The sequence below is a fragment of the Moschus berezovskii genome, chromosome 18 (genome assembly GCF_049115385.1).
Source record: "Moschus berezovskii isolate FMDL1 chromosome 18, NW_MosBer_1.0, whole genome shotgun sequence".
Lineage (NCBI taxonomy): Eukaryota > Metazoa > Chordata > Mammalia > Artiodactyla > Moschidae > Moschus > Moschus berezovskii.
Window position 1 is genome coordinate 58,663,777 of NC_142477.1, and position 22,561 is coordinate 58,686,337.

The 22,561-nt window shown below is 40.9% G+C and overlaps 1 protein-coding gene across 7 annotated transcripts in view; it reads right to left on the reverse strand.

Annotated features, from left to right (window-relative positions):
• PDE4D (phosphodiesterase 4D) overlaps positions 1–22,561 on the reverse strand; it is a 1,698,276-nt gene that overhangs the window by 1,463,414 nt on the left and 212,301 nt on the right. For 5 of the 7 annotated variants that reach the window (XM_088827708.1, XM_088827703.1, XM_088827704.1 and 2 more), the window contains one exon: positions 13,603–13,673. The exons of the other annotated variants lie outside the window; for them this stretch is intronic. The gene's annotated coding sequence lies outside the window, so the exon portion shown is untranslated. The remainder of the gene's footprint in view (positions 1–13,602; positions 13,674–22,561) is intronic. 7 annotated transcript variants of the gene reach the window in all.

Genomic DNA, 22,561 nt, shown 5'->3' on the forward strand with positions numbered 1-22,561 from the left:
GACCAATGAAATATAAGAGGATGTACTGTGTGGGCTTCCAGGAAGGAAGGTTCCCCTGCCCTTCCTGCTGGCTGGAATGCAGAGGTAATATCTAGAACTCCAGCAGCTATCTGGAGTTGACTTTGAGAATGGAAGCCATGTGTTTAGAAAATAGATAACAGAAACAGAAGGAAACTGGGCTCATGATGACATTCTAGAATCACCATGCCATCCCTGGTCTGTCTACTTTCAGACATTTTTTAACACGAGAATGTGTTAAAAATGGGCATTTAAGCCATTTTTTGAAAGGACTCTGCATTATTCATAGCTGAATGTCATTTTTAAGCAGCATGGTATCCCCCTTTCCCTCAGCCACCTTTGCTCCATTCAATTATTTGATCCTTTTTAAACTCCTATTCTCTTGTGAACTAAATTCTCCTATATACTCAAAGTTTTTCTGTCACTCTTCCACCCTAATCAATACTTGCCATTTTCTGGATGATAAAATTCTCTTCCAAGGCAAAGACTTTTTCTTTTGCCTGTCTTTTCAGCTTAGCAAGGCTCACAGTAACTTAACAAATGGCATTTCTCTCCTCTCTCTGGAGACAAAGTGAAATGTACACTCCCTCAGGTATGAAAATTATGCTGTTGACCCATCATCCCTAAAGCATCTTGAGAAAGTATTCTTTGCCACCTTTCTACCTCTCCCTTTCTCTTCTCAAAGATGGGCAGTATGAACAGGCAGGACAATAGAGCGAAGGCTGAGGCCATAAAAGAGAGTAAAGCTAAATGGTTCACCTGCCAACTGAACTCACTGCTTTGACCTCTGATTAGCATTATGCCTTACCCCATAGAAATAAGCAGCCTTAGACATCTGCTAGAATATTGGTATTTTCAATCTCTAGTTTGAATGACGGGACCCTGGAGGCAAAACATTTCCTGTGGAGATTCTGTACTTTTGCCTGCTTTTGCTTTTCTAGCTCAAACAACTCAATTTTGTTGGGCTTCAAAGTACAGTTCAAGGGACATATTTTATAAGTCAAGTTAATGGCCCTGAGGATAATACCAGTGTGACTCATCAATGACAGGAATAATATGAGGTACGTGTAAATATTCTGCAGCAGGTTTAAAAAGACCCAATTATAATTATATCTGGGACTGTTTCTAGTGGTTCTTCCATAATTTTACATGAAATAATATAATGGCTAGTGAATTAACTCTGGAAATTTTTAGAGATAAGAGATGGTCCAATAGGATACTGGTCATGGTAAATTTCAAGAGAACAGAATCTCCCTAGCTATTTTAATTGACAGATAATAAAGTGACTTATAACATCACCGAGGAAGGCGGAAGAAATATATCTCAGCTGAGCCTTCAGAAATAATTCCCAAGCCACACTACAGAGGTGGGCCATCAGAAGAACAACTGCCTCTTCTATGATAAGCTGCCTACCACCTTGGGGTGTTGCCAGTTCCACAACCCCAGGACCATACCACAATCAGGAAGCAAACATGAACAGGAAGGCATGAAATCACGAGGATCCAGGAGCCACCTGACCAGGAAGCTGCTGGCTCAGCTGCTGCTGCTGTGTGCATCCACATCATATACTACCTACCAAGTCCTTCACCAGCACAACCGATACCCCACACTCTGCCTCTTCACACTCATGCAGCTAGCGACTGGGCCCTGGGACTTGTGCCAATGCTGACAGCAAAGCAAAAATCCCCATGGCCACTCACCACCTTATATCCAGGAAATTCTGAGAAATTGCTCTGTAACGTTCTACCTTCTGCCAGTTGAAAGGATATACTAATAAGGGCTTCAGATGGAACAGATGTTGAGAGACTCCACCATTTCTACCATAGAATAAATTTACTTTTAATGCATCATATTACTAAGTATATATCAAATACCTGATTCACACACAATACTATATATAGCCAAGGCAGTCAACACTATTTGCTGAGAAAGTCTGGCCAAGGTCTTCGATTTTTAGCAACTTCAATTTTCATCAACATAGTATCTAAACTATCTTATTTTTTATACCACCATATACCACACCTTAGATAAACAGTCGTTGCCTGAATGCTTATGAATGAGAAGGATGATCATGGGAAGTGTTCTGCAAAGTACTATAGAAAGATACACACTTTCCTAAGAATCTCAACATCTAATAAGAGAATACAGTACAGACACGCATGAATGGGTTGACTGAGATATAAAAACCATTCCAAACCAATCCTAAAATTTAGTTATAATTGCTTTCGATGTAAATAGTCTACAAGGAAAATGGGGTAAAGTGGTTTGCCTGAATCAGCACCCCCACTTGACTGTTTAAGAAACATTATTTAGTAGCATTCACCACTTTTCTTCCAAAATAGCAAACCCAGAAGTACAGCAAAGGGAACAGAAGTTCATGCTGGGATCAAAGTGTATCACCGAAAACACCAAGGCACTCAATTAAATACTGTGAATTGGTTTTTAGACCATCGCTCAGATGTCTTTGAAAAGAATGGTCTGAGACATTCATTTCTTTCTGAAATAAATATTCCTGGTACTAAATCCATCCTCTTATAATCACTGGGGAAACTAACAGTTTGATCACTGATAAGGCTGCCCATTGGGCAGAATCCACTTTCCTGTGTAACCATTTTTGCAATAAATCATGCAGAAAAGGCAGTGTCAGTGATAAGGGCTGTACACTTGATTGCTATTCCCACAGCCAACTCTTATTAACACAGAACCCAATTAGGGAAATGCCAGAAGATATAATAAGCATAAAAGCATAATTCATACATTTCCTGGAAGCAATTGCTATGTTATTATTTATTTCTGGTTTTATTTTTACCACAACTGAAGAACACACAGGCGATGAATTATAATGCTATAACTGTACTTTGAAAATACTGTAAAAAATAATAATAAGCCCAAGGGACCATAGTCAGGAGACAAAATCTAAGGAAGGCTCCTGGGCTTCCCTGCACCTATCAAATGTATCTCATTGCACATTAGACTCTATGGTATTTGTGGGCAAATCCTTATGCTACCAGTAAGGATGTCTGGCTGCACAGCTGGACTAGCTGCTACTGCTGCTAAGTCACATCAGTCGTGTCCAACTCTGTGCGACCCCATAGATGGCAGCCCATCAGGCCCCCCTGTCCCTGGGATTCACCAGGCAAGAACACTGGAGTGGGTTTCCATTTTCTTCTCCAATGCATGAAAGTGAAAAGTGAAAGTGAAATCACTCAGGCTGGACTAGCTAGACGGTGATAATCTCCCCAGAGCCTCCTGGCAGAGGGCCATGTGCCCCCAGAAGATAAAAGAGCATTAGTGCAGTACCCAGACTCCTCGGAAGTCATGTTGGTTCCTCAGCAGCTGGAACCAGTGCAGAGACAGTGAATTATCCCAGACCAAGATACACCTTCTACTCCACTACTTCCCCTTCCATTTATCCCTACCTCTAGCCTGATTCTCAACTCAGAGGAATTCAAAAACAAAGTCTGTCTTCCTAGCTCCACATTTCCCCAACTCGTCGGTACTGAGAGGCCTCAGGAGGGGTTCTGGGAATGTCCTCAAGAAGTGGAGAAACCCCAGGGGGCCATAATTAACTTGTCAGCAGACCTAAGAGCCCGATGTCTCAAAGATCTAGAGTTGCCCTATTATCAATCCCCAAGAACTTGACCACTGCGTTCCCATTAATATTAACAGTGTTCTCACCAACGAGACAGAGGAATTACTGGGTTCTCTCTGGCTCTGCTTCTCGAACAGGCCAAGTAATTGCTGTGAGTATTTTGTTATCAAGATGAACATTTAGCCTTAACCTAGCAAAGATTATCGGTGCTTTTCTTCACTTGCTATTTTCCTTACACCTTATATATTTGAATGGACTGCCTTCAGCTGCAGTGTTTATTTTTATATATTTTATAAATTTTTTGAGAAACCCAAATAGTGATATTATATTTGTGCATTCTTGAACAATATATTTCCTAAACATTTTAGTTTACTCTGGATATTCCAATATCTATGACTAGAAAAATCCTCTTGAAGCCATTTGCAATGGCCTCTATCTTCTTCTAACTTCTACCTTCCTTTTGAGAAATTTCTAGTTTTCTATCTTCCCCCACCCCCTGCATGTTTTAATCTCTGCCACCTGGGAAGCTAATCTTTAATCTCCCATCACTTACTATAGGAATACTGTTGAAGAGAAGAATGAATATTGATAAGTGACAATTATAAATGATATTAACGTTGTTGATGAGTTCAGTTCAGTCGCTCAGTCATGTCCGACTCTTTGCGACCCCATGAATTGCAGCACGCCAGGCCTCCCTGTCCATCACCAACTCCCGGAGTTCACTCCGACTCATGTCCATCGAGTCGGTGATGCCATCCAGCCATCTCATTCTCTGTAGTCCCCTTCCCCTTTGGCCCCAAATCCCTCCCTGCATCAGAGTCTTTTCCAGTGAGTCAACTCTTCGCATGAGGTGGCCAAAGTATTGGAGTTTCAGCTTTAGCATCAATCCTTCCAATGAACACCCAGGACTGATCTCTTTTAGAATGGACTGGTTGGATCTCCTTGCAGTCCAAGGGACTCTCAAGAGTCTTATCCAACACCACAGTTCAAAAGCATCAATTCTTCGGCGATCAGCTTTCTTCACAGTCCAACTCTCTGATTTTGCATTTACTAGACTTGCTTGATTAGAAGTATACATTACCAGGGACTCCATGGCTTGAAAAGATGAGAAACAAGGAAACTGGTATGTTGGTGTCTGATTCCAGCCATGCTAGTGGTAGCTCGGTGAGCTCTATTACATACTATTCAATTAGCTTGAAGCTATAGAACTGACCACTCTAGTCCATCAACACAGCTACAAGCACCCACATCAGAAATCCACCCGTCATGTTGTTGTAGGCCAGGAGGAAAAGTGAGTTTGATAAAGAAATTGCAGTGATTAGAGGTAGAAAGAAAAGAGTTTCAGTCCCAGTGGAAAACAGGCAGAAAGGGCAAGAACGGGGCACCAGAGACAGGTGTGCTTAGTCAATACAAGAAAAAAAAAAAAAAACAGTTGAAATCAGAGACAGGGGAACTGTCCCAAGAGTTAGATAAGATCTCAAGAATTCACTTCCCACAGGGCCTGCTCCACAGACTACAGTTTATATTGGTAAGGCTCTTCCCACATACCTCTGCTATTAAATATTTTTTTAAACTTCATTTTATTGATGAATGCAGAATCAAGCTGTGCAGTGAATTCATTTTGAAACTGCCTGACTTATTTTCCTGAGTTGCCTTTGTTTAAAAAAAAATCCCTATTGCTCTCTAAACACCTATAATGAATAATCCATGCCACAACTTCTTTTCATATTCAATAATCTTTATATATTCAGCTTTCTATTAGCTGAAATTTCAATTCATTAAAAAATGATATCATCCTGGGACTAAAGCTTGATTCTTATTTCTTATGCCAAAGCAATTGCATTTCAAAGAGTAAAATTGTATGTGCTTTCCACTTGGAATTTTTACCATATTCCTGTCTTTTGACTATTGCCACCTCTCAGTAGAGTTGAGATGAGAAGAGAACATTTAAAAAACCTAAACACTGGGAACTGAGAGCTTTGAATACTCAGTTATGTGAAATAGGATGCATGGTGAATACAGAAATAGTTTTTAGATCTCCTGGGTAAAAACATCAGTAGTGATAGTAATGGTATAAGTAATAATAACACTATATATTTTTCAACTTGTGTTCCTGATCCACCCTTGTGTACTGAACTGAGGTGCCAATCATATACAGTTCACATCTCCATTCCCCACTTACACTGAGTCTCCCTGATCCTACCATGATCAATAATAGCAGTATGACAAGTGATAATTATGTATTAGCTTATTTAATTCTCACAATAACCCTATAAATCCATATTTTTATTACTTTCTCCAATTTTTAAGTCAAAAAAATAGGGCGCTGAGGCTTTAGTAATTTCTTGGCTAGTGGGTAGAACAAGGTATCTGAACCCAGGCATTCTGCCAGTGGAGCCGACATACTTTAACACTCTGCTATACTGTGATGGTCCTTTGTCTGCTTCCCAGTGACTGATGTGGACATAAGTGGGAGGATTCAGGAATGATTGGATCTATACCCATGGAGAAGATGGATTATACACACAGGTAGAAGAGGCTTCCACACTGCTGAATCCCAGAGAATAGTAGACATAATTAAGCAAAACATATATCCCTGGCTGGCTTTTTTCCTCACCCTTTTGCCTTTTGCTTGTCTAATTGTCCTTTTGATCACCGCGTTTGGCTTTTGGTTCTGTTAACCTGGGTAACTGGCAGAGGCAATGATAAATGATCGTGTTTTGGCTAACCGTGTCAGATACATTACGGTATACTATATTGAGCCTAGAAAATATCTTATGCTGATAGGGTTCCTTGGTGGTACCAAGCATTGCTGCTGGTACAGTGCATCCAACAGACATTTTACACGATAGCCATCCATCTCATCCAACCCACATCACCGTGGTAACTACAGACCTGCCGTTCCAGGGCCTGAGCCTTCCAGACCATCCTCAAATTTACCCAAGCAAAATGCCAAAGCTCCTTGGTAGCTAAACGTAGAGTTAGTTTTGCACGTTATTTAGTATACTGTTTCATCCATGTTCAGTATGATATTACATGAAAGAACTATCTATATTTTTGTCCTGAATGTAAGTAAACAACAAATGGATAGTCAAATCATGCAAACAAAATGTACATAATGGTATCATATATGATGTTTAGGTCACATACCCACTGCAGAAGAGTAAACAGAAATAGGCTTTTATTCTCTTTCTATTCAGAATCTTGGGTCTGTCTTCATTCATTCAATCAATCAAAAGATATCAACTGGGTACACGCTACGTGAGGATTGCAAGATGACAGACAAGACAGCCACCTTAACATAAGGACGTATGTGATCTTCAATTAAGGAAGTCCGAATTATAAAAAGTGTACAAGGAAAAATACTTTTCCATACTAAGATTTTGGAGAACACAGCCTCAAGAGAATATTATACTAAAAACATATTGGAAAAAAATGAGTTCCTAAAGGTGGGTCTTATAAGAAAGTAGTAGCTGATTTTCCCCCACAAAGAAAATTTTATTTGGCAAAAACAAATAAAAGGCTGGAAGTTCCTATTTCTATTTCATTCTTTGAAGTGATTCAGTCGAGAAGTTGTGTCCAACTTATGACGCCATGGCTGTAGCCTGCCAGGCTGCTCTGTCCATGGGATTCTCCAGGCAAGAATACTGGAGTGGGTATCCATTTCCTTCTCCAGGGGAATCCTACCAATCCAGGGATCGAAGTCGAGTCTCCTTCATTGCACGTGGAATCTTTACTGCTGAGCCACCAGGGAAATCCTATTTAATTCTTGGGGCAATAAAAAAGAAAACTACCTGTTCCCTAGAGACCTTTTGGTGTGGACAACTGTTTTAGTATATGGCAAATGGCTTCTAAACACATCTAATAAAGTCTCTGCTGGCCTTTATAAAAAGCCAGCTTACATTTCCCAAAGCCATTCCTATGCTCATTATCTACACGCCAACATTACAGAATCCTCTGGTAAACAATCACCCTTCTCTATCCATCTGAACACACATGCATGCACATACACACACATGCACACATTACTTCTCCCATGTTTCTAGTCACACTATTTTCTTACCAAACAAGATATGCTCCTTCCGCATAGTCAACCTCTGCACTTCGGTAAGTACCTTTTGTTAACTGGAAGGGCAGTGGGTGAATGGAACGTCCCTGTAGGGGCAGAAGTGGATGTGGCTTATCACTAGAGGAAGGTTTCCTCCAGCAATAGTTTCTGTCTGTGACCTGGGAGCTGGAGGGAGAACAGAATCCAAGGAACAGATATGACTGACACATGAAAACAGTCAAAGTAGACTTGGTTTTTGAAGCCATATGCCAACAATGTACTCTTATTCCTTTTTGTCTCAGACAAAGCAGTAAAGCAATCGTCAAAAACCCCAAATTTAGATTTATTATGGATGGAAACCTCACCTACTCAGCATTATTTGACATCATTAATCTGAGGAAACCACAGAGAGAGAATATTCACACTCAGCTGAAACATAGCTGCTTTTGAAAATAGCTAAGGGAGGGTCCACAGCCTTCCAAGAAGTAATCCACAACCTTCACACAGAAGATCTGCCTGTCAACATGCAAAGGCTCGAAACAAACTTGTCACCAAGTACACAGCTGCTATGTACTAAGGGGAAAATATGTGGGGAATTGTGATCAGGAGAATGGAATTCCATGGCTGGAGGAGGACACAGTTAAGGGACCAACCTCAGTGACCAAAGGCCAGAGAGCAAAAGGTACATTTAAACTTGTGTTAGTCACTCAGTCGTGTCTGACTCATGGCAACCCTGTAGACTGTAGCCCACCAGGCTCCCCTGTCCATGGAATTCTCTAGGCAAGAATACTGGAATACGTAGACATTCCCTTCTCCAGGGGCTCTCTTCCTGACCCAGTGATTGAACCTGGGTCTCCTGCATTGCAGGAAGATTCTTTACTAACTGAGCCATCAGGAAAGCCTACATTTAAGTTTAATGGTACATAAACCCTTACATTCTAAGTGCCCCCCTCCGTATTTAACATTGTATGTGGCTCTACAGGAGTCATCTCATAGGGACAGCGCTGAGTCATCATTCTCCCAGGAGCAGTAGCACATGCAGTTGGCACTTGTGCCCTTATTATCATCAGGAATGAGTCCTATTTCAGCATTCCAATTCAATGGGCCACAGTTGGAAAATGAATGGAGAATTTCGGGAGGCAGTCCTGACCCCATGACTAACAGTCAAGTGAGCACTATTTAATTGAATTACCAGTTGAATAAAAATTACTTTAGGAAATGAACTATAAAATCCAGGTCAAGTTGTAACATCATTATTAACATCACTACTGGAAGTACTAGGGACCTTGAAGACATGATCTTGAATGCTCACCAGAATTCTACAAAGTAGGTAAGGCTCACAAGAACCTTCCCTCCCTGCACTGAACTGTATCCCTTTCTAGGGTTAGCTGAGTGAGTGATAATTCAGCAAAGCCATCCAATGTAGTATGTGATCAAGCACAAAGTAGGTGCTCCATAAATGTTGGTTGAATTTAAGAATTAATGCATTGATCACAAACTGATAATCAGTTGCTTGATACATCTGTGAAAATTAATCAGTCACATAAAATACAGTAAGGGGGGAAATCATGATTGGACTACAAGGAGATCAAACCAGTCAATTCTAAAGGAAATCAATCCTGATTAATCATCGGAAGGACTGATGCTGAAGTTGAAACTACAATACTTTGGCCACCTGATGGGAAAATTGAAGGCAGGAGGAGAAGGGGATGACCGAGGACAAGATGGTTGGATGGCATCACCGACTCAATGGACATGAGTTTGAGCAAGCTCTGGGAGATGGTGTGGGACATGGAAGCCTGGCGTGCTGCAGTCCATGGGTCACAAAGAGTCAGACACGACTGAGCAACTGAACAACAATAACATGATTACATGAATCAATGGTAATTTTGACCAAGAGGCTAATGACAACCACTCTCAAACACCCAAATGTGCTTTAAGCTATAGACAATCAAATAGTCTCCTTTTTTTGCTTCTGCATTTTCTCTGTTTAAGTCTAGATCCTGGCACCTGTGAACCAGGATTCCTTAACACTTCTGGTTTGGCACTGCCCCATTCAAATCAATTTTTGCTCAAATAAACTCTTTAAAAAAATTTAAGTAGTGATTCTGAATAAGAAAATGAGACATTCTTTGATAACCAGCCTACCCTTTCTATTCGAATAAATGAATCTGTGCCAAAACCAAGGAGACAAATAATAAATGAATGTCCTTTATTTTGTTCATGACTATAATTTGTGTCCCTCTTGTGGTTAGGTGGAGCCAGGCACAATGACTTCTATTCAGTGAGTTTTCGAGTTGAGGTGCCTCATGCTGGTTCTGTACAAAAGCACTTAACCCCTTAGAGTGGACTGGTTCTACACAAAAGCACTTGACTCCTCTGAGCTTGCTTTCCCCTCAAGCGTGGCAGTGGGAAACATCTGAGATGCTGGCTACTCCATCAACCTGTATCCCTGAGTGAGGATGATCGGCAGAGTGCCTGGTCAACCCACAATGGACACACAGTGTGACTAAGAAATGAACCTTTGTTTTTAACCCCTGACACTGTTATGGTAGCACATCTTATTCCAGACCAATTGATAAAGGGAATACAATTCCAGGATGCTAAAGTTTCCACTAAATAACAATAAGCCATGATCACATCAAAGCTCAAACTCATAGTGTCTGAATTTTGCTCACCTCTCTCCCAGACCATCTTCTAATCTTCCCTTATGTATTACCCTTACTCTAATCGGTTAATTAATTTCACAGAAATGTTTAAAATTCTGCTGTCTGCAACAGGCTGTGATCAGTGCTGTGAATAAAAGGGAGAGAAGGCAATTTATGTCCCACAGAAAAGCAATACATGTTCTAAATGAGATTACATTTAGAGCTCAGCTTGACAGATGTGAAATAGACCAAAAAATTGTCCTGAGCCTCTCCTTCCTTGTGTTTGATCCGCTCCTATGGACTGGTGTCAGAAGTCGCTTAACCACAGAAACCCTTTTTGCTTTCTTTTGCTTCAGGTCTTGACAAGATGACTGGTGGGTCAGATGAGCCATTGTTTGGCAATCTAAGAATTGTCAGTTGTCCTTTCATCTTTCATATTTTTCTGTCAAGAGTTAACAGAACTGTATATTTTCTGCCACAAAGTAACAACAAGGATGGTGACTAACGAGAGTTAAATCTCTATGGACTATTCACATTAGTTAAAAATTTCATCAGCATTTTGGAACATCTCCGGTCCAACATGTCTCAGGGGAAAGATAAGAAATATTCTTTTGCTTCTGTTTGATTTTAAAAGATTAAGCCTGTTGACCTTGGTCCCTGATCACCATTCATAAACAAATACATGGATCATCATAGAGTCTCAGGATGGTAGGAGGATGATTCCTTTAAAAAACCTGACACTAGCTATGGGCTTTATCTCTGGTCGCTTATCATCTTAAGTGTATGCTTTCTACTATCAGAGAAGCATTTACCAGCCTTGCAGACAGGCTCAAAGCAAACTTGAAGCCCACTATGTTTATTTTTTGCTCTGAAAAAAATCTCATCAGCAGCCTATTCTTGTCAGAATTATGAAGATAAAGCTTTGATGTGCATGATTTGAAAAAATGACATTCACCATAAGGTAATATTAAGGTCTGACTTTCAAGTATTATATACTTACTTCTTTATTGTTTTAAGGCAATGCTAGTGATTAACTGCTCAAATCATGTAGCTAATTTCACCATTCCCATATTTTCCCATTTCCTCACTGTCCTCTGTCCTTGTTCTTCTCCAATCCTGACAAACAATAAAATTATATCCCACTCAAGAGTGAAATAGTCACAGGTATAGCCACTGAATGGGAACAAACTAGCTCATCTAACAAATACCTTCAAGTACTGACTTCATGCCTTTGACTGTGTGGATCACAATAAACTGTGGAACATTCTGAAAGAGATGGGAATACCAGACAACCTGACCTGCCTCTTGAGAAACCTGTATGCAGGTCAGGAAACAACAGTTAGAACTGGACATGGAATAACAGACTGGTTCCAAATAGGAAAAGGAGTACGTCAAGGTTGTATATTGTCACCTTGCTTATTTAACTTGTATGCAGAGTACATCATGAGGAACGCTGGGCTGGAAGAAGCACAAGCTGGAATCAAGATTGCCAGGAGAAATATCAATAACCTCAGATATAGAGATGACACCACCCTTATGGCAGAGAGTGAAGAGGAACTAAAAAGCCTCTTGAGGAAAGTGAAAGAGGAGAGTGAAAAAGTTGGCTTGAAGCTCAACATTCAGAAAACCAAGATCATGGCATCTGGTCCCATCACTTCGTGGGAAATCGATGGGGAAACAGTGCAAACAGTGTCAGACTTTATTTTGGGGGGCTCCAAAATCACTGCGGATGCTGATCGCAGCCATGAAATCAAAAGACACTTACTCCTTGGAAGGAAAGTTATGAGCAACCTAGACAGTATATTAAAAAGCAGAGACATTACTTTGCCAACCAAGGTCCGTCTAGTCAAGGCTATGGTTTTTCCAGTGGTCATGTATGGATGTGAGAGTTGGACTGTGAAGAAAGCTGAGCGCCGAAGAATTGATGCTTTTGAACTGTGGTGTTGGATAAGACTCTTGAGAGTCCCTTGGACTGCAAGGAGATCCAACCAGTTCATTCTAAAGGAGATCAATCCTGGGTGTTCATTGGAGGGACTGATGCTAAAGTTGAAACTCCAGTACTTTGGCCACCTCATGCGATGAGTTGACTCACTGGAAAAGACTCTGATGCTGGGAAAGATTGGGGGCAGGAGGAGAAGGGGATGACAGAGAGTGAGATGGCTTGATGGTATCACCGACTCGATGGACATGAGTTTGAGTGAACTCCGGGAGTTGGTGATGGACAGGGAGGCCTGGCGTGCTGTGATTCATGGGGTCGCAAAGAGTCGGACACGACTGAGAGACTGAACTGAACTGACTTCATACTGCTGCTGCTGCTAAGTCACGTCAGTGGTCTCCACTCTTTGCGACCCCATGGTCTGTAGCCTACCAGGCTCCTCCGTCCATGGGATTTCCCAGGCAAGAGTGCTGGAGTGGGTTGCCATTGCCTTCTCCGGACTTCATACTAGATGCTGTTATAGATTCTGAAAATAGAGCAATAAAGTACAGTATAGGAGGCCATGCTCTCATGAGGCTCACATCTCAATGGAGAGACAATAATCAATAATATCAGCTCAAATAAATGTTGTGAAGAAAACGAAATAGAGTTATAGGGTAGAGTGATGGTAGAGCTGGGCTTACCAAAGAAAACTTCTCCAGGAAGGTCAAGTTTGAGTCAACGTCCAGGTGAAAAGAAGCCAAAGAGTTGAGGAAAGAGACATCTAGAAAGAAGGACCAGGAGGTTCAACAAGGAGCTTGGAGTGAGAAAGAGCTTAACCCATTCAAAGAAGAGAAAGAAGACCTTACTGGATGGAGACAAGGGATAAAGGGAAGGCAGAGGCCAGCTCAAGATGAGCCACAGAGGTCAGTAAAGCCCTTGGATTTTGTTTCAAATCCAGTGAAAAGTTATAGGAAGATTTTAATAGAAGAGTGACATTAAATGTAGATAGGCAAATATCAGTCCAATCACCTAACAAAATCAGTCAAACCTTTCAACTTTGAAACAGGATGCTAGATCTGCCAATTCTACAAAGAAAGCATGGGGATATCCCCCAAGTCCAGGGGGGAAACTCCTGAGTTCCCACTTTTCATTAGTGCTCCAAAGCTCACATTTGCTAGCAACCAACAGACTCAGGAGGAATATGCACCTGTCTTTTCAGAAAGGCCACCCTACTGGGATGTCCTACTGAGCTACTTCCTAAATTCTTACTCTACCAATGTGATATGTTACTCAAGCCAGGATCAATCAGAAGACAATTGTCAGCTGCTGTGTGGAGGATGGTCAGGAGCGGAAAACCTAGGAACACAGGGTATCTTACCAACTCTGGTCCAGCATTACATGGGCTTGTGTGAAACTTCCTTAGAAGGCACCAGAAAAATAATCAGCTTGCTGTAAAATATTAAATTTAATTTGTATTAAAATAAATAATAAAATATAAAGCATTAAATATATTATTAAACGTTACTGAATCCTAATTGTCTTTCATAAAACCTTAAAAGATTTTCTGCCATGGGATCAAGTGAAATGTCACTTTTTTTCTTAAGCAAAAAGATAAAATTTATGAACCATGCATGTGCCAGTTCTGTGAGATGCCATCTTGATTAAAATTTGCCTAAATTTGCTTTCAACTTGGCAGAGCTCCATGGGTGCTTAGACATTAAAACAGCTGGCATTTCTGTCAAGAAGTTTTGTATTTCTTTTTAGAAATGCAGATTAAATTGAGTTACTTTAAAATCCCCATTCTTGAAACCAATATATACAGATCAGGTCTATATTCAAAAAACAAGAAAGTTTTATTCCCAGCCCTCTCTTTTTACTGCTAATCCTAAACTCCTTTGTAAGCCCACAGAGGACCTCATTGAAAAGTCTTGAGAGACTTGCTTTAATCAGGAAGCAGTAGGCTAATAATTGGTTTTTTTAATAGCCACCAATAATGCCTACTTCCCATGTGGCACAGTGGTAAAGAATCTACCTGCCAATGCAGGAGATCCAGGAGACATGGGTTTTATCCCTGGGTCTGGAAGATCCCCTAGAGTAGGAAATAGCAACCCACTCCAGTATCCTTGCCTGGGAAATCCCATGGACAAAGGAGTTTGGCAGGCTACATACAGTCCATGGGGTCACACAGAGTCAGACATGACCAAGCACTATCATGAAAAATGCCTATCCTCCAAAATGTAGAGGGATGATTCGATGATATCTGTACTTCAAAATTTACTAAAAGTAGAGAAGTTTCCCATTCAACTACAAGATGATACTGTACACCCTTCTAAGGATACACATACACCCCTTAGAGGCAGAGGTCACAAACTGACAACCAAACACCTAATGTGAACAACCTATTTTCCCCAAGTTAACGTGTAGCAACAAGTCTTAAAATGTTAGCATAGTATTTTTAAACATTTGAATTGGCTGTCAATATTTAAAACTCAGGAGATTTTATGAATTTATTTTCAGCTCATTTGAATAAAAAGTCAAAAGATCTGAAGCTTCTACAGGTACACACGCTTGCTTTTCTGCAAGACAACAATCCCCAGATGATAAGTAATGGACACTCCATGGGTGGAGAAATATTTGATTTGCTAAGACTCTACCATGTCCTATTATATTGTAATCCCTCCCTGAACCATTCACTTACAACACCTGTCTGACCAGTGCAAACCCTCTTTGGTAATGAAGAGACAGACTGGATGGATATATGGATGGATGGATGGATGGATGGATGGGTGGGTGGACAGAATACAATTAAGTCCCAAATTATGCAGCTTGCTGAACAGTAAATTTTTATAGCAAGCACTGTTTTATACCAAATACATCAAGGTTCCAAGACTTCCCCAAAATTAGAATTTTGAATTCCTCAGGCTAACCAAACTGAATAATAGACGTTAACAGTTGAGACTAAGGCTCTGACTACTTTTGGAACTCTAGACCCAACCATTTCTTCCTGCTCTTCAAAACAGGAGACCTTGCGGGTGATCATGGCCATTTGCTAGCCCACATGGCACCTTTGTGGAAAAAGTTTCCCTTCCTGTAGGTTGACACATCAATGGCTTGGCAAGCAGAGTATGACTTCCTTTTCACTGCACTCAACTCCCACACCAGCCCAACTGTATGGTGATTAATCTGCATACATATATGCAACACCACAACCCTGGAAGTGAACTTTACACAAACCACAAATGAAATCAACATGCAAATGAAGTTCAACCAGAGAGATGCATCTGACAAGTCAAGAGATTAAAGGGACATGAAGATCTGTGTGTGTTTTCATTGGTATGATGGATTTTTAATCTCTCAGATGAAACAGATCTTAAAACTTTTGAAAAAGGGAAATAAGTGAACACTACCCCAGGGCAAGAGAGGTAAAGATCAAACCACTCTACCTAAACTCTGAGATCATTCTGTCCTGATAAACAGGTCTCCCACATGGGTAGATACACACAGTCTATTCATAAAACCAATTTTTATTTATTGGGGGTGAAAATAATTTACAAGAATTTTTTCACTTTACTATTTTTTGAAGTATAGTCAAATTTACAATGTTGCAGGTGTACAGCAAAGTGATTCCGTTATTATACACACACACACACATATATATATATAGGTATATTCAGATTCTTTCCCACTGTAGGTTGTTATAAGATATAGCTCCCTGTGCTATACAGTAGGTTCTTGCTGTTTATCTATTTTATATATAGCAGTGTGTTTATGTTAATCCCAAATTCCAAATTTACCTCCCCCTCTTTCCCCTTCGGTACCATAAATTTGTTTTCTATGTCTTATGAGTCTATTTATGGACATGAGTTTGAGTGAACTCTGGGAGTTGGTGATAGACAGGGAGGCCTGGCGTGCTGTGATTCATGGGGTCTCAAAGAGTCGGACACGACTGAGCGACTGAACTGAACTGAACTGAACTGATGAGTCTATTTCTGTCTTGTAAATAAGTTTATTTGTATCATTCTTTCAGATTCCACAAATAAATAATACCAGATGATACCTGTCTTTCTTTTCCTCACTTACTTCACTTAGTGTGATAATCTCCAGGTCCATCCGTGTTGTTGCAAACGTCATTCCATTCCTTTTTATGGCTAAGTAATATTTCACTGTGCGTGTCTATGTATATATATAGATACAGATATACACCACATCATCTTTATCAGTTCATCTGTTGATGGACATTTAAGGTTGCTTCCGTGCCTTGGCTATTGTACATAGTGCTAAACATTTGAGAGCATGCATCTTTTTAAATTAGAGTCTTTGCCTTCTCCAGATATATGCCCAGGAGTAGGATTGCAGGGTCATGTGGTAACTCTAGTTTCAGTTTTTTAAGGAACCTCCATACTATTGTTCATAGTGGCTGCACCAATTTGCATTCCCACCAGCAGTGAATGAGGGTTCCCTTTTCTCCACATCCTCTCCAGCATTTATTGTTTGTAGACTTTTTGATGATAGCCATTCTGCCTGGTATGAGGTGGTACTTCTTTACAGTTTTGATTTGCATTTCTCTAATAATTAGCAATTTTGGCCATCTTATGTCTTCTTTGGAGAAATGCCTATTTAGGTCTTCTGCTCATTTTGGGCTTTTACAAGAATTTTGTGTCAATAAAAACTCTATATCAAATGAAAACTTTGAAAATGCAATTTCTTTTTTTTTCATCTTAAGTAGCCCATTCAAGGTAATTTTTTCCTACTCCTTTATGGAACATGAATTTCAACAAGTTGTGCTAGTCTTACTTCCCTGCAATTTCCCCTGTCCTAACTCACTGTTCAATTTTGTGTTTCTTGTGCCTGCTGAGACCTTGATACTCTGAGCTTTCAGTGGGAGTCCTGATGGCCTTGCTCATCAAGTTTGTCAGTACAATCTTCTGTGCTTTTTGAATCTGAAGAATAAGCACTTAACACAGAAGGGAAATTTTCCCAGTCCAGTGGAAGTAACAAATGTCAAGTATCCCTTTGACTCTCCTAGAGGAATCACTGGGGCTAAGCCTCCAGCCCCAATATGACCTCATGCTTCCACTTGACCTGACATAGCTGCCCTGACATAGAAGGAGGTTAAGAAAAGCCCTGCCCTCTCCAGAGAAAATACTTTTGAATAATGTATGTCATCACTGAATGTTCTTTTTCAGATCTTATAGACAGTGGAAATGAAAGAAGCATTATGGAGAAAGAAATTCATTTTGCATCTCTGAAATATCTTTGATCTTCTCCCATTCCCTGGTTTTACCCAAGGACAAAATATTTGCAAACATTTCAAAATGTAGTCATGCAATTTTCCCTTTCATAAAATAACAACAGTAATAATAAACTTGTCTTCATCTAACATAAAAGTGTTACATCCTTCTCCTAAAAAGAGCTTCAATGTACAGGGACAAAGATGCGACTTCATATTCCTTCATATGCAACAGTGTTGGAAAGGCATTGCAGTTGTCCAGGGTTCTCACTGTAGCCCCTAGGACACAGTACATGAGATGGTTGAATAGTAAGGCTCTGGGCGTTGCCATCTTGAAATGTACTCAGGGGAGCTTCACAGGGAACGTCATGACCTGTGTTGGCTGCTGAGGGGGGAGTGGCAAGACATGTTGGGAGGGTCCCTTTTTTCCCTCTCCCCAAATCTCACTTTAATACATAAAATAGGAATTCCCACAGATACCTCCTGGTACGCTGGAGGAGGTCTCCTTCCCTTGCTCTGTCATTCCTGGGTTTCCCATTATGGTCGAGAAAAGGATTCTCTACTGGTTGGGTCCCCTCTGCCTCAGCCTCTCTTTCTCTCTCCTCCCCTCGCTCCCTCCTTCTCAGTATTTGGCTGCTCCACCCTGCCCACCCCATCGCCCTCTCTCTGTCTCCTGCCTCTCTCCTCCTGTTTTCACGCCTCTTCCTTCCTCCTCTGGCTATCTGCAACTCTCCTCCCCTCTACTTTTCACCCGCCCTTTCACCATGAACTACCACCCTGGAACCACAGATGTTCTTCTGTTCTCCTTATTTAAGTGCACAGGGGCAGAACTAGCTGCCTGGTGACAGAGACAGTAAGTCCCCTGTGAGGAAAAATGGTGGGGAGCCCATTGGGCCCAGCTCCGTAATGAAGATGTGCCAGTGTTAAAGAAGAGATTCTTTATGATATTTAAATGAGCTCTTCAAAGCTCTCAAACTTTTTGGCCAACTCAATAGAAGTAAATAAATGGATATTAACAAGATAGACCAAAGGGAAATTATACACAATGAAATTTCCTCTCCTGTTTATATGTCTGTCCAGGTGATTTTGAGGGATCATAAAATGAAGGACAGTGATCACCAGATTCTCAAATGATGACTGTGAGCTAAAACAGTCCAATGAATTACTTATGGAGGATGTTTTCCTTTTTTTTTTTAATTTGGTTTGGTTTGGTATTTTTGGCCATGCCTCAGTGAGGTTTTAATTTCCTGACCAGTGATCAAATCTGCACTTCCTGCAGCAGAAGCACAAAATCTTAAACACTTGACCACCAGAGAAGTCCCTGGAGAATCCTCTAATATAGATTTTATGTTTATAGTCATTGTGGCTTACATCCTGACTTTTTAATGATAATTGTACATACTATGATGCATTACATCCCTTTGCACATACATTGCTACTCCTGGTGGTTCAGTTGGTAAGAATCTGCCTGCAGTGCAGAAGACCCAGATTCGATACTTGGGTCAGGAAGATCCCCTGGAGAAGGGCATGGCAACCCACTCCAGTATTTCATGGACAGAGGAGCCTGGCGGGCTACAGTCCATGGGATCACAAAAAGTCGGACACGACTATGTGACTAACACTTTCACTTCACTTTTCACTTCCACTTAATAATAGTGTAATTTTAATTCACTAACATAAATAAGTCAAAAATTAAAAAAAAAAATCATTCCCTGACTTCTATGTCTTGATTTCTCTATTGGCCTAGGACACATACAAAGGATGGAGTGTAACTAAGCCCTCAGATTCCTAACAACTCCCACTGCTGAGAGCAGAGTGCACAGACAGAAGGGTGAGCCAGCTGATTCAAGGACCAAGGAGGAAGAAAGTGATACCCGCACGGGAGCCCATTGCAGGAAGCTGGGCCCAGTGAGAAGCGATGAGTAGCAAACACACCGCAAGCCATACTGACTTGCTAACCTCATCACTGAAAAAAAAAAAATCCTATGTTTAACAAGGCTGAGAATTGTCTGCTCATAGTCATGAGACCCTGAAAAACCAAAGTCAAGAAAATAAGGAGGAAAAATCAGGTCAGACATGAATAGAGGCCATTCTGCTGGTGATATTCAGTTACAGGCTTTTGCCAGGATTTCAACTGAGAGGAATTAGAAAGTAATATCCAAAACCTGTCATGTGGTATTTGTACGTATCCAGTATTGTATCACTTTAGAGTACTGAGTTAATATCTGTGAGTCACCCTGCCAAGAGCGGGTGGGCCAAGTGAGCAGCATCCCTAACAGAGACTTCACAAGGCTTATTCCTGCCAGAAGGGCTCTGGGTAGGGCAACCATACATCCCCGTTTACACAAGACAGTGCTGTGCCACATCTGTTGTTCAGCATAATGATTAATAGCATATCTTTTTATTCTCAAAAGATCTCAATTTTCATGATCAATTAAAGCTCCCTTTGCTGCTGTTGTTGTTTAGTCACTAAGTCACATCCAACTCTTCTGCAACCCCATCCTGTAGCCTGCCAGGATCCTCTTTCATGGGATTTCCCATGGAAGAATACTGGAGTGGGCTGCCATTTCCTTCTCCAAGGGATCTTCCCAACCCAGGAATCGAACCCATGTCTCCTGCATTGGCAGGCAGGTTCTTTACCACTGAGACAGGAGGGAAGGTCCCTTTAGGTATGTGCTATGTAATGGATTGTTTGTATTCCATTACAGGTGTCCAGGGCTTCCCAGACAGCTCAGTTGGTAAAAAAAAATCTGCCTGCAATGAGGGAGACCTGGGTTTGATCTCTGGGTTGGGCAGATCCCCTGGAGAAGGGAAAGGCTACCCACTGCAGTATTCTGGCCTGGAGAATTCCATGGACTGTATAGTCCATGGGGTTGCAAAGAGTTGGACATGACTGAGCGACTTTCACTTCAGTTCACTTCACAAGTGTCCTATATATGTCACAGATTGCATTCAACAGAACCTCTGGAGCTGAGGAAGAAAATGTAAGTGAAACTTATTTAGAAATTATCGTCATCAAGCATTAGAGATAAAATATAAGGAAAGATAGAATACAAATCAACCCAGAAAAGTAAGAAGCAATATGAGGAAAGAAAATGCAACACTGCCCTTAATTTCCTCATCCTCTGCCTTAGAGTTGGTTACCCATGATAACTGGAAAGCAATCTGAGAAATGAATATAATCCATTAAGAAAAATTTTTAAACCTTTGATTCAAGAGACAAATGGTCTATTTTAACCAAAATACCTGAGTAGCAAATAGATATTACTAAGACAAAGATCTTAAACCTAGTTTTCTGAGGAAAAGAAAAAAAGGTACTTTCAGCGTATACATGAGAAAGAATTGTCTTCCTTTTAAAGCCACATGGGGAAATTAACTGTTACATTTCTCTTGCTAGGAGACCACAGACCAGAAAAAGCCAGTTTCAAGCTCACAACTAGAGCAAAAGCTTTTACATCGCCTATAATTTGCTTAACATGGTAATGCAGCTATCAGTTTCCCTATGCAGAGGTCTAGTGCCTAGTTCGGAGAAGGCAATGGCAACCCACTCCAGTGTTCTTGCCTGGAGAATCCCAGGGACAGCGGAGCCTGGTAGGCTACCGTGTATGGGATCGCATAGAGTCGGACACAACTGAAGACTTAGCAGCAGCAGCAGTGCCCAGTCAACAAGAAAAAATGAAATAAGGTCAAAATATGAGCTGTCAGGGCCTCCACTATATCCAGTTTGAATTAAACTACTGACTCCTCCCCATGCTGCACTATGAAAATGGCCTGACTCATGAAACAGGACAGGACATAGTCACACAGATGATGCAATAGTCTATCTTCAATCCCATAACAGCTACACAGCAGATTCATCATATCAAGATGCTCTCTACATCCATTACCTAGAAAGGTAGTAATTCTTCCTCTTCCATCACAACCATCATGTCCCTAATTTCTCCCAGTCCCCCACATCCAATATAACTGAGGACACATTCAATAATTCAATCTTTCCTGCTGAATGCACTTGTCAACAGTTTCAATACTGCCCTATCATGATTCCAGCCTGCCATCCAGGCCATATGTACTTTTTTTTCTGTACTGAAATAAAATATAAGCACAGAGAAGGACAATGGATTGTCACAAAATTTTTAAAATTAGAACACTGCAGCATCCTAGAATACCCCTCTTATGTTGCATCTCAGTTATCTTTTCCCCTTAAAGTTAATCACGATCCTAAATTCTGAGGCCAAAGGTCTGTTTCTAAGCTTCATATGAACAAAATCATACAGCATACACGCTTTGGGCTGGCTTCTTTTCTCAACACTGTGTTTTTGAGATTCATCCGTATTGTGTGTGACTGTCTCGCATTCCTCTTTATTGCTGTAATAACTTTATGGTAAGTTATGTTTTGACTATGCCACAAATTAGTGAGCTGTTGCCATTTTTTGCTATTACAAATAATGTTACTAGGAGCATTCTTGCACATGTCTTTTGGTGGTCTACTGTGCAGATTCTTGCTAGATATGCACCTAGGAATTGAAATCTTAGACTCTAGGTTATTATATGTGCTCTTTCACAGATACTGAAAAGCTTCCCAAAGTGAATCTACCAGTTTATACTCCAACCAGCAGTGTTTCTACTGCCTCTCATTTCAATGGTACATGCTAAGTCATTTCAGTTATGTCTGACTTTTTGCAATCCTGTGGACAGTAGCCCACCGGGCTCCTCTGTCCATGGGATTCTCCAGGCAAGAATACTGGAGTGGGTAGCCATGCCCTTCTCTAGGGGACCTTCCCCACTCGTGGATTGAACCTACGTCTCTTATGTCTTCTGCATTGGCAGGTGGGTTCTTTACCACTAGCACCACCTGGGAAGCTGTCAGTCATTTCCATTTTAGCCTATTTGATGGATGTAGTAGTATAGCATCAATGTGGTACTGTGGATTTAATTTAAATTTCCTAGAGACGGATGAGGTTGAACTACCCAGATTTCCTTTTTTGTTTGTTTGTTTTTGGCTGTGCTGGGTCTCCATTGCTGTGCAGGCTTTTCTCTAGTTGCAGTGAACAGGGGCTACTCTCTGGCTGCAGTGCATGAGCTTCTCATTGCTGTGACTTCCCTTATT